Source organism: Scyliorhinus torazame, chromosome 14 (genome assembly GCF_047496885.1).
Source record: "Scyliorhinus torazame isolate Kashiwa2021f chromosome 14, sScyTor2.1, whole genome shotgun sequence".
Taxonomy (NCBI): Eukaryota; Metazoa; Chordata; class Chondrichthyes; order Carcharhiniformes; family Scyliorhinidae; genus Scyliorhinus; species Scyliorhinus torazame.
This window is the reverse complement of record NC_092720.1, coordinates 185,811,591-185,826,399: the sequence shown is the minus strand read 5'-3', so window position 1 is coordinate 185,826,399 and position 14,809 is coordinate 185,811,591.

Here is a 14,809-nt window from a genome sequence, read left to right as displayed (position 1 = left end):
ATACCAATGATTGCAATTATACGAGCAGACAACACTGGGAGAAATGTTAACTTTGCTTGATGGCGGGAGACCAAGAACAAAGGGAAGGAAATAAAAATACCAGGGGATGCTGGAAATCTGGAAATTAAGTGCTGGCAAAATTCAGCTGGTCTGGCAACATGTGTGAAGAGGAAAATAGAGTTCATATTTCAAATCCGAATGGCTCTTACGCGAAGCTGCGATCAGAGGTAACATCAGTTTTCATCCCACCCAATATTATACCCTGATGGAGCCAAATTAGTTGGTGCTCAAAGCTTTCTTGGTAACAACTCCCCTCAGCATTTGGAAGGGGAGGTCATTTGTCGATTGTTTTGCAAGATCAAGGGTAATACAAGGCATGAAGCACAATTGGCATTCCACCTGATCACTCGTGTTCCTCGCCTTGGCTTAAACCAAGCTCCTGCTTTGCAAATCTGTGCCACAGCATTGCAAAAGGCCGGAGGCGGTGTCACGGTGGTATTACTCCCGTGCTGACACGGGGGTTATGCTGCAGCTATACAAAACTTGGTTGAACCCCACTTGGAATACAGCGAGCATTTCTGGGCACCACAGCTTAGGAAGGGTATTTTGGCCTTCGATGGAGTGCAACGTAAGTTTAAAGAAATGATACCTGAACTACAGTGGTTAAGATATGAGGAGAGATTACTCAAATTAGACTTGTTTCCGCTTAATTTAGAAGGTTCAAGCGTGATCTGATCGAAGTATTCAAGATATTAACAGGGAAAAAGAGAGGGTAGATAAAGATAAATTATTGCCACTGGTTGAAGATTTCAAAACAAGGGGCTATAGTCTGCAAATTAGGGCTTGGTCGTTCAGGGGAGTTGTTAGGAAGCACTACTTCACTCAAAGGATGGTAGACATTTGGAACTCTCTCCCATAACCCATAGTTGAAGCTGGAACAGCTATATCTGAGATAGCTGGATAGGTTTTTGTTAAGCAAAGGTATTAAAGGATGTGGCTCAAAGGAGTTGGGTCTTGGATCAGCCATGATCGCATTGAATGGTGGGACAGATTCGAGGGCTGAATGGCCTACTCCTGTTCCTATGGTGATAATCCAGAGTCCCAGGGTAATGTTCTGCGTATCCTGGCTCGAATCCCACCATGGCTGACAGATGATGACATTTGATTTCAATAGAATTCGAATGGAAGCTCTAATGATGACCATGACACTATTATTGGTTGTTTTTAAGCTCATCTGGTTCGCTTACTAATGTTCTTTTGGACTGCAGACCCACGACAATCTGGTTGACTCTTAAAATGTAGTCAGCTCCAGCTCAAGAGTGTGGCCAAATAAAAAACTTACATTTTTATAATTAACACATTCTGGTCTCATAATGTGCCACTGGCAGCATTCTTCTTAGCCATGATCATCCCCAGTTGCATTCCCTTTGTCTTCCTGCTCACGACATCTTTGCCAATCTCCGCCGATTGCTGGCCCTCTATCCAGGCACCTTACCACCTCCCCCCACCTCCTCCCACCACCACAACAGTATAAATCTGATCCCATTTCCAGTTCTCTCCAGCTTCGACAAACAGTTACCCAGACTCGAAACGTTAGCTCCTTTCTTCTCTCCTCTCCACAGATGCTGTCAGACCTGCGGAGATTGTCCAGCATCGACAGTAATTTGCTCCAAAAAATTGTGCGCCAGTGTGCAAATTCTTGAATGACGTAGCAGGAAGCAATAGAGCACGTGGTGGTAGAATGCGAAAGAACATGAAAAATACTGGGTACGATTCAGTTAAGATAATGGATTGAATGGTATGGATTAATTTAACTGCCCCCGCTGCAGCAAGCAGGCGATATTGGATCCGTGGTCTGTTCTACACCTGCCAACATTGAATCAAAGTTGCCCGAATGCACACCGGGCGGAATTTCCGCCAGTCGGTAGTTTTGCAGGGAAAAGAGCATGCGCAGTTCTGAAGTTTGGAATTGTGTTTTGGACCGTACAGGAAACCGACGTGTTAATCAGCTCATACGATCTAAGTTATTTTCTCCGATCTTAGACAGTGAACAAGGACCTTCCATGTCAAGGTGCAACATGCTGGAAACCAACATCACAGAACTCGAGTTTAAACCACGGGAACAGACATCCGCCTTGCACCCCAATGTTGAAACAGAAAAAACACAGCAGGTGTGGCAGGTCTGGCAGCGTTGTGGACAGAGAAACATAGTTAGCGTTTCGAGTCCGCATGACTCTTCTTCAGTAGGAAAGAGCGGAGTGATGGATTTTACACTGTAAAATAGGTTGTCGTGCAGGTGGAGCAGAATAGGTCAGAGATAATATTAATCGGACCAATGACCCCCCCCCCCCGCCCCCACATCTGTCACTTGTTATTATATGTTGCTCCCACAGGGCAGAATTACAGAAACACATGATTGCTACAGGAGGAGGCCATCGACCCATCGTGTCTGCACTTGCTCTCCAAATAACCATCATTACTTAAAACCATTCCCCTGCATTTTTATTCAACTAATCATCTCATGCCCTCTTGAATGCCTCGGTTGAACCTACCTCCACCACATTTCCAGGCAGTGCATTCCAGAACCGCACCACTCACTGTGTGACAATTTTTTCTCACATCGTAGTTGCTTCTTCTCCAAATCACTTTCAAGCTGTGTCCTTTCGTTCTCGATTCTTTAACAATAGGGGGCTTTTTTTTCCCCAATCTACTGTGTCCAAACTCCCCCCGCACATTATTTTTTAACACTATCAAATCTCCTCTTAACCTTCTTCTCTCCAAGAAGAATATTCCCAACCTCTCCAATCTATCCTCATCAGTGAAGTTTCTCATCTCTGGAACCATTCTCGTAAACCTTTTCTTCACTCTCTTCAATACGTTCATATTCTGCCTATAGTGTGGAGCCCAGAACTGTACACAACATTCCAGCTGACCTCATAGACACCCAGAATAATATGGAGATTGCAGTGTAACTCATTTCTGCTGACCACAAAATGCACTCCACAGGCATTTCTAGGAAACTAAGACCTGTAGGCTAATTGTAAGCGCTAATGTTTGCGCTATGTAATTTACCTTTCCATTGGTGCATAGATCGACTGTTCTTCTTGGTTTGTATCCTTGAACACAAATTAAGCTGCATTAGTGATTTCTTGCATTGACGTGTAATATAATGACACACAAAGTGAAACATTCTTCGGGGCCATGCATTGAGAATCATGTTGAAGTAGATTCCCATCCTGAATTTGCCATACAATAAAATATTTATCCAAGGAAATCAACATGTATATAGATCAAGAAATTATAATTATATAAAACGGGTACTTCCTCTACGACCTACCACACACATATATATAATATGCATATCACACACATACTCACAGACACACACTCTCAGACACAGATACACAATCACAGACACGGGCACACTCCCAGACACACACACACACTGACAGACACATATGCAGCATTAATATCAAAGTATTGCAAGCTTTCTTCAAATTGTTAAAAATAATAACTACACAGAAATTGTGTTAGATGGATGAGTATTTCAAATGCAGACACCGAAATTAATTTGAATAACATCTGACATCAGAGAACTTGGTCTCACTATCTTTAACATGACACTATGAGCCAGGAAATCAATGAAATATTCTTTTGATGTTGAGCATGCGACCAACGCAGAGAGAGAAACCCCCTTTGGCCTCTGTGTTCACCAAATCAACAACACATTGGGACCAAATGAGTCTTCCCACTATGCTAACATCACCAACAGTAAAAGGAAATCGTGCGTAATTGTATTGACTCCCACAAATATATACGTATAGAATATAGAACATACAGTGCAGATTTATATAGTATACATATATCATGGTATATGATAATGCTTTTGAACAGTTTTTTTCATACTGTTAAAAGCTCACTTACTTCTAAATACACCAGCCCTAATTATTTCTGCTATCGTTGGGGAACTAGTCAGTAAGTACTCCATGTTTAAGCCGTTGCGTTTCTCTCAGTGCAAAGAATATGGACAAGAACATCAACAGCAGACCCTACGAGAGCGTTGCATTTGACAGCTAGACACCAAGCATTGATGGCAGGTTTACCTCAAATAGAACTGTTATTATCGGCAGAAAATTGGCCCATTACACATCCCGTCGATAATCTGACATAGACAGATTATTAATCAGTGTGGGAATCTAAATTTATGGGGCTGAGGCGGAAAAGAGGATTATCCAGATAACTCAATGACCGAACAGGCGCGGAATGGGCCGAATGTCGATACAGGAACCATCAATCCATCGAGTCTGCACTGACCCACCGAAAGAGCATTGTGCCACGACTCCTCCACCCTAACCCCGTAACCCCATCTAACCTGCACATCTTGGACTGTGGGAGGGAACCGGAGCACCTGGATGAAACTCAGGCAGATACGGGGAGAAAGTGCAAACTCCACACAGACAGTGAGCCAAGGTTGGAATCGAATCCTGGTTCCTGACGGCATGAGGCAGGAGTGCTAACCACTATGCCGCCATGCCGCCCTCACCTTATGGTCCTTGTTCTATGCGCTACGATAGGATAGTGGTTAACGCTGTTGCTTTACAGCGCCAGGACCCGGGTTCAATACCTGCTTGGGTCACTGCCTGTGCGGATTCAGCACGTTCTCCCAATGTCTGCGTGGGTTTCCTCCGGGTGCTCCGGTTTCCTCCCACAAGTCCCGAAAGAAAGCAGTGCCGTTAGGTGAATTGGACATTCTGAATTCTCGTTCTGTACCTGAACAGGAGCCGGGGTATGGCGATCAGCGGATTTTCACAGTAACTTCATTGCAGTGTTAATGTAAGCCTACTTGTAACACTACTAAAAATTATTATTATGTATTCGTTCTCAGCAAAAGCCCAGTTATTGTTATGACCTAATATGTGATTTAATAAAGGGGCAGTTGGGGAATTGCTGTTCCAAACCTTCGCGGGGAATTTGGATTTCAAATGATACGATTTGGGTTTTTTGTTACGTTACTTACGAGGCCTTGCGCTGTGTCGAATACGGGCGTCATTATATTATCTGCAAAACAAATTATAAATATGAAACAATTAGGTATACTCTCTGACACTGCACATGGCGAGTATGACGTTACACTGTTTATATTAATGGCAATCTATGATTGGAAAAAACGTTACAAGTATGAGTATTGTTTGCAGGGAGTGTGTTATATATAAGATGTCTCATCAATATATCCCATTAGACAGTTTCGCCATTCCAGTTTTGCTTAGTTTGTAATACTGAACGGCGGAAGTTGTGGATTACAAGCTGCAGAACCTGAGAACAGAAGCTCTTCCTTCATTTTTATCCAATACTGAGAGAGTGCTGCATTGTCAGAGTTTCCTCATCAGTGAGATGTCAAAGAGAAAAACTGTCTGCCTTTTCTCATGGACAGAGGATCCCATTGCACCATTCAAACAAAGCAGGATGTTCTTGCTCTGTGCTGTTTGACAACCTTCCTGGAAGCAACCCCGGTGAGAACCAATGTAATGCCTAATGGTCTCAGTTGCTTCTTGTTGGACCTTGTGTGTAAAAAATATTTAATTGGTCACCCAGTGCTTTGGGAAGCACACAGGCATAGTTGGGCGATATAACTGCAGCCTATTTCTTATAGATGCAAGAGAAGAAGGTTTAATCGCATATTGTGCATTTTAAGGTATACTTCCAGCAGATAGTGGCCAGGAGTTATAGCATGGCAGGGATCCACATCCTACCATCTGAGAAAACGCCACGGGAATGTGCTGCATGTCACGCAGCCATTTCAAGCTCCAATAAGCATTAGATGGATGCAGGCGGGACTTCCACCGCTCACCTGGGCGGATGTCCCGTCTTCGACAGCTGCTGGCCAATCTCCACGCTCTACAGCACCGAAGGCTGCAGTGGTCAGGACTGGGAATGTACTCTGTTCCCAAAGCCGAAGTCCAAGAATTTCAGGGAAAGGTGCATTGTGTGGATCTCAGGGAAAGAAAGATAGGGGTGGCCTGCGAGTTATCAATTTTTAAAAAATAATTTGCGGAATGTGGGCATCGCTGGTTAGGCCAGCATTTATTGCCATCCCTAGTTGCCCTTCAGAAGCTGGTGGTGAGTTGCCTTCTTGAAGCACTGGAGTCCTGGAGGTGTAGGTACACCCACTGTGCTGTTAGGGAAGGAGTTCCAGGATGTTGCCCCAGCGACAGTGAAGGAACGGCGTTATATTTCCAAGTCAGGGTGGTTAGTGACTTGGAGGGGAAGGTCCAGGTGGTGGAATACATAAGTATCTGCGGCGCTTGTCCTTCTGGATGGATTTGGAATTTGAATTTGCATTTGTTTATTGTCACGTGTACTGAGGTACAGTGAAATGTATTTTCCTGTAAACAGCTCAAACAGATCATTTAGTACATGAAAGAAAAGAAAATACTGCGTTTGGAAGGTGCTGTTTAAGGAGCCTTGGTGAGTTACTGCAGTGCATCTTGTAGATGGTACACACAGATCCCACTGTTGGTGATGGAGGGTTTTGATGCTGTGGAAGGGGTAGCAATCAAGTGGGCTGCTTTGTTCTGGATGTTGTCGAGATTCTTGAGTGTTGTTGGAGCTGCACTCATCCAGGCAAGTAGAGAGTATTCCATTATAGAACATAGAACATAGAACGATACAGTGCAGTACAGGCCCTTCGGCCCATGATGTTGCACCAACATGGGAAGTCAAAAAAACAAAAGCCATCTAACCTACACTATGCCATTATCATCCAAATGCTTATCCAATAAACTTTTAAATGCCCTCAATGTTGGCGAGTTCACTGCTATTGCAGGTAGGGCATTCTACGGCCTCACCACTCTTTGCGTAAAGAACCTACCTACTTTTGACTTGTGCGTTGTAGATGGTGGACAAGCTTGGGGGTCACAGGTGGCGAGTTACTCGCGGTAGGATTCCTAACCTTTGACCTGCCCTGGTACCCACAATATTAATATGGCTAGTCCAGTTCACTTTCTGACCAATGATAACCCCAATATGTAGATTGTGGGGGGTTCAGTGATCATAATGCCATTGAATATCAAGGGGTGGTGGTTAGATCCTCTCTTTTCCTCACTATCGGGTAGATGCTAGTGCTGTAGCTGTACTGGAACAGCTTCACTAAGGGTGCGACAAATTCTGGAGAACAAGCCTTCAGTACTATTGCCGGAATATTGTAAGGGTCCAGAGCCTTTGCAGTATCCAGTGCCTTCAGCGTTTCTTAATACCACGTGGAGTGAATCGTATTGGCTGAAGACTGACATCTGTGATACCCGGGACCTCCGGAGCACACCGAGTTGGATCATCCACTCGGCACTTCTTGCTGAAGCTTGTTGCGAATGCCTCAGCCTTGTAATTTGCTCAAATGTGCTGGGCTCCTTCGTCATAAAGGATGGGAATATTTGTGGAGCCTCCTCCTGCAGTGAGGTTTAATTGTCCACAACCATTCGCGGCTGGATGTGGCAGGACTGCAGAACTTATATCTGATGCGTTCATTGTGAAATCCTTAGATTTGCCTATTATTTGCTGCTAATGCTGTTTGACACAGATGTACAGTTTTGCTGTAGCTTCATCATGTTGACAGCTAATTTTTCGGTATGTCTGATGTTGCTCCTGGCATGCTTTCCTTCACTTTTCATTGAACAAGGGTCGATCCCCTGGCTTGGTGGTAATGGTAGAGTGGGACATATGCCAGGCCATGAGATTTGCAGGTTGTGCAGAACACAATTTTGCTGTGGCTGATGTCCCATGGCGCACTCAGTATGCGCAGTCTTGAGAGATTGGGGTGTGGGCAAAGAGACTGGGGCGGGGAAGCCCAGCAGTTACTAGGCCCTAAGCAAAAGGTGCCCAAATTTAAAAGGGGCTTCTATAGGAAACAGCTCTAAAGTGGTCAATAATTGGCCAGTTAAGGGCCTTAATTGTGGGCAAGGCAGGCTTTGCCTGCCGCCGTGTTTAATTACTGAGCGGTTGAGGCAGGCGGGAATCCAACAGGAAGCTCATCCATGCTATTTCATGCTCACCTCCCCCTCCGACTGCCCCCCCCCCCACCCCCACCCCACACCACCTCCCACCCGTCCAACCCCTCCAGTGTGAGTGTAAAATCCAGGCCCACGTGTGCCAAATCAAGCGACTGCACGATAAAAGAAGCAAAGGTGATTAAATATTTCAACAAAGACAATTGAAACAATTGCAATTTTAACTGAACCTACTGGCAGGAAAACTGGTAAAATTGTGCGGAACATTGTTTTCCTAATCAATGGTTAGTGTCTGGGTGCGGGAGGTCAACCCGACGTGCAGCCCATTGGAGGCCCATCCGGTTAATATTCAATATTGACTTTGAGAATCCTGATTATCTGGAGTCTGGTATAACAGTCAGAAAAATATGATTGCAACATTAATTGTGACTCCGTTCATACCTAATTTCAAGCCTAACGTCTCTGAGAAAACAGAATGGAATGCGTCAGGTTCCATCCAAAAGAATAGAGTCACAGAACAGAACAGCAGAGAAGGATGCTACTCGGCCTATTGAGTCTACTGGGCTCTTTTGCAGTGCAATTGATTTATTCGCACTGCCCCACTCTTTCTCCACACTCCTGCAATATTCCTTCTTATTTAAGAACGTATCCCTACACAGATATTCTGTCCCTACACAACCGAGAGTTCTTCCAATGTGCATTAATACACACTGTGGACTGTGAGCCTGCTGAGAGATCGAATTATAAATTTACACATGGCTTAAATAGAAGAGAAGAGAAAAGTGTTGTCTTAAACTAAACTATACCACAGAGACTGAAGATGTGTATACCAGCACAAATGCCAAGATGTTTTATTATTCAAAAAAGTTAAATGAGTTAAGACAACTGTAATGCACGAAAAATGCTATTTGAGGGATTTTGTGTTGTTCATAAACCATAAGTAGGTTATAAATTGGAAACTTCAGAACAAATTTTTAAGTAACCAACTTAAAATGAAATGTTTTGGTTCCAAAAACCCCACAGGAAGTGGGATTAGAAAGAGCATCTGGGTGTCCTCGGGTTGGCATGGACAAGGTGGGCACAATTTTGTGTCCTTGTCAGAAGAAACAATTTAACTTACCATCCATGCAAACGATTTCTGAAGAAACTATGTCTTGTCTGCAAAGGAAGGAAATAGAAAAAAAACTCAATCTTATTTCCTGATAAAGTGGAACCACAGAAACTTTGAGCGCTTTCAGACACAGAAGCAGGCCATTTGGCCCATCATGTCCATGCTGGCCAAATATGAGCTAAGCAGCCAAATATGACTTCCCACCTCCTGCCTTCAGCTCTGAAAGTTGTGCTACGTCAATTACATATCCAAATATTTTCATTTTAAGGGAAGCGTATTTCAATCGCCACTACCCTTTCGTGCAGTGAACCGGGAGTCGTTTCCCCCCTTTGGGTGAAAACTCCTTCAATTTCTTTGAATGTTAGCTGTGTGCATTTCCGAACAATGAGCGTAGACAGGTTGACAATTACTCACCTTTGAGCCAATTGAAGGCCTAATGAACAGGGAGACAAGAAAGAAAATGGGATTACAAAAGATAATTCTTATAACTTAACTTTTATTGCTTGTTGCTGCCAATTCTGCACTTGGAGAAAAAGTAACTTCCCTTCAAAATAATCAGTTGTGCCAAGTGATTCCATTTGTATGAGAGACCTGCACCATATAACTGCAAGGCGATTGAGGGTTTGTCTGAGAAGGGGGGATGGGGAGGGGGAGGGGGGAGGAGGAGGGGGGAGAGGGGGAGGGGGGGAGAGGGGGAGGGGGGAGAGGGGGAGGGGGAGGGGGGGGGAGGGGGGAAGGGGGAGGGGAGGGGGAGGGGGAGGGGGAGGGGGAAGGAAGGGGGAGGGGAGGGGGAGGGGAGGGGAGGGGAGGGGGATGGGGAGGGGAGGGGGAGGGGGAGGGGGAGGGGGAGGGGGAGGGGGACGGGGACGGGGACGGGGAGGGGGAAGGGGAGGGGGAGGGGGAGGGGGAAGGGGAGGGGGACGGGGAAGGGTAGGGGAGGGGGAAGAGGAGGGGGAGGGGGAAGGGGAGGGGGGACGGGGAAGGGTAGGGGAGGGGAAGGGGGAGGGGGAGGGGGAGGGGGAGGGGAGGGGGAGGAGTGAGGGGGAGGGGGAAGGGGAGGGGAAGGGGGAGGGGGGAGGGAGTAGAGGGGAGGGGAAGGGAGTAGGGGGAGGGGGAAGGGTGGACGGGGAAGGGGAGGAGGAGGGTGGAGGGGGAGGGGAGGTGAGGGGGAGGGGAGGGGGAGAGGGAGGGGTGAGGCGGGGAGAGGGGGAGGGGGAGGGGCGGGGGGAGGGGGAGGGGAGGGAGGGGGAGGGGGAGGGGGAGGCGGGGTGAGGCGGGGAGAGGGGGGAGAGGGGGAGGGGGAGGGGCGGGGGGGAGGGGGAGGGGGGAGGGGGAGAAGGGGAGGAGGGGGAGGGGGGGAGAAGGGGGGACAAGGGGGGGAGAGGCCGAGGAGGGGGAGGGGGAGGGGGTGGAGGGGGGAGGGGGGAAGGGGGGAGAGGGGGAAGGGGGGCAGGGGGGGAAGGGGAAGGGGAGGGGGGAAGGGGGTGAAGGGGGAGGGGGAGGGGGAGGGCGAGGAAGGGGGGGAGGGTGCATAGAAACAATATTTCTGCTTGTCGGCTGAGCGGACAACTGCTGGGTGGATGGACGGATAGATGGATGGATGGTCAGATGGACGGGCGGCCAATGCATTAGCCAATAATCAGATCTGGTTCAGTAAATTGGTTTGGTTGCAAAGTGATTATTATATCGCTGTGCCAGTAATCAAGAGGCCCAGGCTAATGATGTGGACACATGAGCTGCAAGGCCACCAAGAAAGCACGGGAAGTTAAATTCAGTCAAATAAACGGACGGTAGCAGTTCACCATCACCTTCGCAAGAGCAAGTAGAGCCCATCAATTGGCACGTCATACGGCGGTGGGTGTCCAGCTTGCGGCCGCTGCCATCCATGACCTGAAAATAATGGTGTTCCGACCCGGTGGCACTTGAGTTCTCGCGGATGTGCAGCGGGCTCCTGCTTGGACAGAATTTCACACTGGCCCCACGCCCCATACGGTCTCTGGGAGCCGGAGCCCCACAACCCTAGCCACCTCACGGAAATGTGCTCCGTGCCCTTTCACATTGCCTGGAGTGGTTTGCTGTATTCGCTGCTGTAGCACACCCTTCACCACTTTGCCACTGCCCGTTGCCCGGACAATCTTGGTAAATCCTGATGCCATCCGGCGGCTGATGTCCCCATCGCAGTTCCCTCTACGGAGGAGTCCTCCCCCTCCCCTCAATCGTTGGGACATTGGGTGGAGGGTGTTGCATGTGCCAGGCAACCGCCAATTAGATCATAGGATTAGAACGTAGATCATAGAATTGCACCGGTTCATGGACTCCCAAGAGGCCTGCCTTTTTTGAGACCTTGTGGATTCCGTGGAATATATCTATGTTCAATCTTGAAGGCTGCACCTCCTTTTCAGTTTTTTGTCAAAACCTTTATTAAATCTTTGTTTGCACTTCAGTCGCATACTCGTGATATGTGGGTAACTGGTGCGTAGAGGGTTGGCGAAGGAGAAGGACCTCCTCATGAATCTATTCCTGGGTCTAGCGAAACTTACAATTAACAGGTCCAGGCAGTGAACGATTGAGCAGGTTGTCCAAGCCAACTGTCTGCCCGACTTCCACAGCTTTATTCACGGCCAGTATCGTTCGCCAAGGGAGCATGCGGTGTCCATGGGCACCAGCTAGGTCTTCAATGCCGATATGGCATAGCAGGGTATGGGGTGCTTTATTGACCTCTTTAATCATCTTGTGTTTTAGGTCTTTAAGTTTCCTTTACTCTCTGTTTTTATTTCGGGCAGTGCCCCTTTAAGGAGCAATTGGTTCAATTCAAAAGAGTCCAAGAGCAATTGGGCATGATCAACAAAGGGTGCCTGGCCTGCTGCCCTCAAATTCTCTGAAAAACTTTCCTTGGGGTGCTCCGGTTTCCCCCCACAGTCCAAAGATATACAGGTTGGCTGGATTGGCCATGATAACTTGCCTCTTCGTGTCCAAAAGGTTAGATAGGGTTACTGGGTTAGGGGAATTGGGTGGGGGCGTGTGTCTAGGTAGGGTGCCCTTTCAGAGGGTGGGTGCAAACTCGATGGACCAAATGGCCTCCTTCTGCACTGTAGGGATGCTATGATTCTTACCTGATCGGGCCATAAAAGTGATCACTCCAGGCCCACGACAATGCAGCTGTATCTTAACTGCCTCTGAAATAGCATCGTAAGCCACACAGATATCACAATGAAAAACTAGAGATGGAGAATAAATACTGCCCTTGCCAATAATACACACATCTCGTGAATAGTAAATAAAATGACTGAATATTGAATGGGCAAGTAACAGGCAGCCATGTAATACTGACCATTTGACGTTAACTAGGAAGGCAAATGAAACAGTGCTTATTGCATGGCGAATGGCATGTCGATGTAGCGTTACTTTGCTAAAGTTCTATAGGGTGTTGGTGAGGCCACATTGAGAGTACTGTGTGCAGCTTCGGCCTCCTTATTTAAGAAAGGTTATAAATGTACTAAATGCAGTTCACTCGCTTGATACCTCGGCTGGGGTTGATAGTTTCAAAACATAGACATAGAAATATAAAATATAGGAACAGGGGCAGGCCGCTCGTCCCTCGAGCCTGTTGCACTATTCCTTATGATCATGGATGATCATTTGTTCTCCTTCGCCCCAAGTGCTATATCTAACCCTTGTCCTCTACTGCTTTCTGTGGTTGCCAATTCCACAGCTGGCCATTCTCTGGGTTAAGGAATTTGTCCCCATCTCAATATTAAATAGTTCTACCCGCAGATCCTCAGACTGTGACTCCTGGTTTTGGACACCCAACCATAGGGAACATGCTTCCTGCATCTATTCTGGGCCCATTGAGTCTTTGTGCATTGGAGTTTAAAATATTGAGAAGTTATCTTATTGAACCATGTAGGATCCGGGGGAGACTTGACAGGATGGATGCTGAAAGAATCTTTCCACTTGTGGGTGAGACTAGAACGAGGAGACACCATTTAAGGGCAAGGAGTCTCCCATTTAAGAAATTAAGTAGAAGAATGATCTTCTCTCAAAGGGTTGTGAATCTCTAGGATTCTCGTCCCCAGAGAGCAATAGGAAAAGGATTCACTTTTTTATGGCAGAGGTTGCTAGATCTTTGATTCACAAGGGGGTCAAGGGTAGGCAGAATAAGGTCACAATAAGATCGGCTATGATCTTATTGAATGGCCGACCAGGCTGACAGGTCCGAATGATCTGTCCCTTATCCTAATTCATGGCGGACCAACCTGATAGTGCCAAGTGATCTACTCCTGCTCCTAATTCATATGTTCATACGTCCAGACCAAATTCCTACCTTGCTGCAGATACATTATTTGGGGCACCTAAATTTCGAGAATTGTGTTGCATGGTTTCAGGGTGCATATCCTTTTTTTATAATGTGTTCGTAATCTTTCTAATCCATTCATAATTTCCCTCAGAAGGCGTTAATTAGATTTTGCTTCAAGGAATTTATATTATAACTATGGAGCTCGTACTTGAGACAGCATCATGAGTTAACTGAAACTACCTGTAGATCATAACGTGATGACAGATTTCCAAAACTCTGTTGCTTTCATAGATATTCCCCACACTGCCAAATCGTCACATTACCCTTGAGCTAGGGTTCGTTCGCTCTGACCTTCAGGGTGTGACTGGTCAATTATCAATTCTATTACTCTTGTCATTCTCCCATGTATCATGAGGAATTCCAACTGAATACCTCCACCATGGAATTTTCAACATATTCCCACGGCAATATTTTACAACCATAACACTTGGAAATCAGCCTGTACCGTTCATTCTGCGTAAATGCAAACAGTGGAATGCAACAAGTATGAGGATGACCAGTTCCAATCCTGTGCTGATTAATAAGATTGACGGTAGATAAAACCTCATCGGTTTTGTTTTCCCTGCGGAGAGAAGAGAACAAGTTAGTCGGGAACATTGCTTCGGAGGAATAGGACCAATCCATTCAGCACCCACATAACCATTCCATCATTCAACTAAGTCATGCTTGATCTGAATGTTAACTCCATCTACCCACCTATTTTCTGCATTCCTTCGTATTATTGTCCGAAGCGAGCTACAAACCTAAGCCTTGATGTTTTCAATCTTCCTGAGCTGAACAGCATTATTGGCGATAAGTGCCAAATTTCCGGAACACATTTTAGCACTGCAACCATTCCCTTTTACTAGGGGCAGAAGTAAAAATACACCCTGCCGAATCCGAAAAGTGAAAGACGTGCCTGCCTTATCAAACCCCAGAAGAGACAAAGACAGTAGCTGACTAACTGTCCCACGAAGTCCCAGAGCGCGAATGGACAGTGTCTGACTCATTGTCTTATTCAGACCCAGAGGGGAAAGGTCAGTGCCTGACCCACTGTCCCACCAAGTCCCAAAGGGGAAAAAGGACAGTTGCTGGCTCACTGTCCCACCCAGTCCCAGAGGGGGAAAGGACAGTGTCTGACCCACTGACCCACCCAGTCCCAGAGGGGAAAAGGACAGTGTCCGACCCACTGTCCCACCCAGTCCCAGAGGCGGACAGGACAGTGTCTGACCCACTTTCCCACCCAGTCCCAGGGGGGGAAAGGACAGTGTCTGACCCACTGTCCCACACAGTCCAGAGGGGGAAAAGGACAGTGTCTGACGCAGAGCCCCACCCAGTCCCAGAGGGGGAAAAGACAATGTC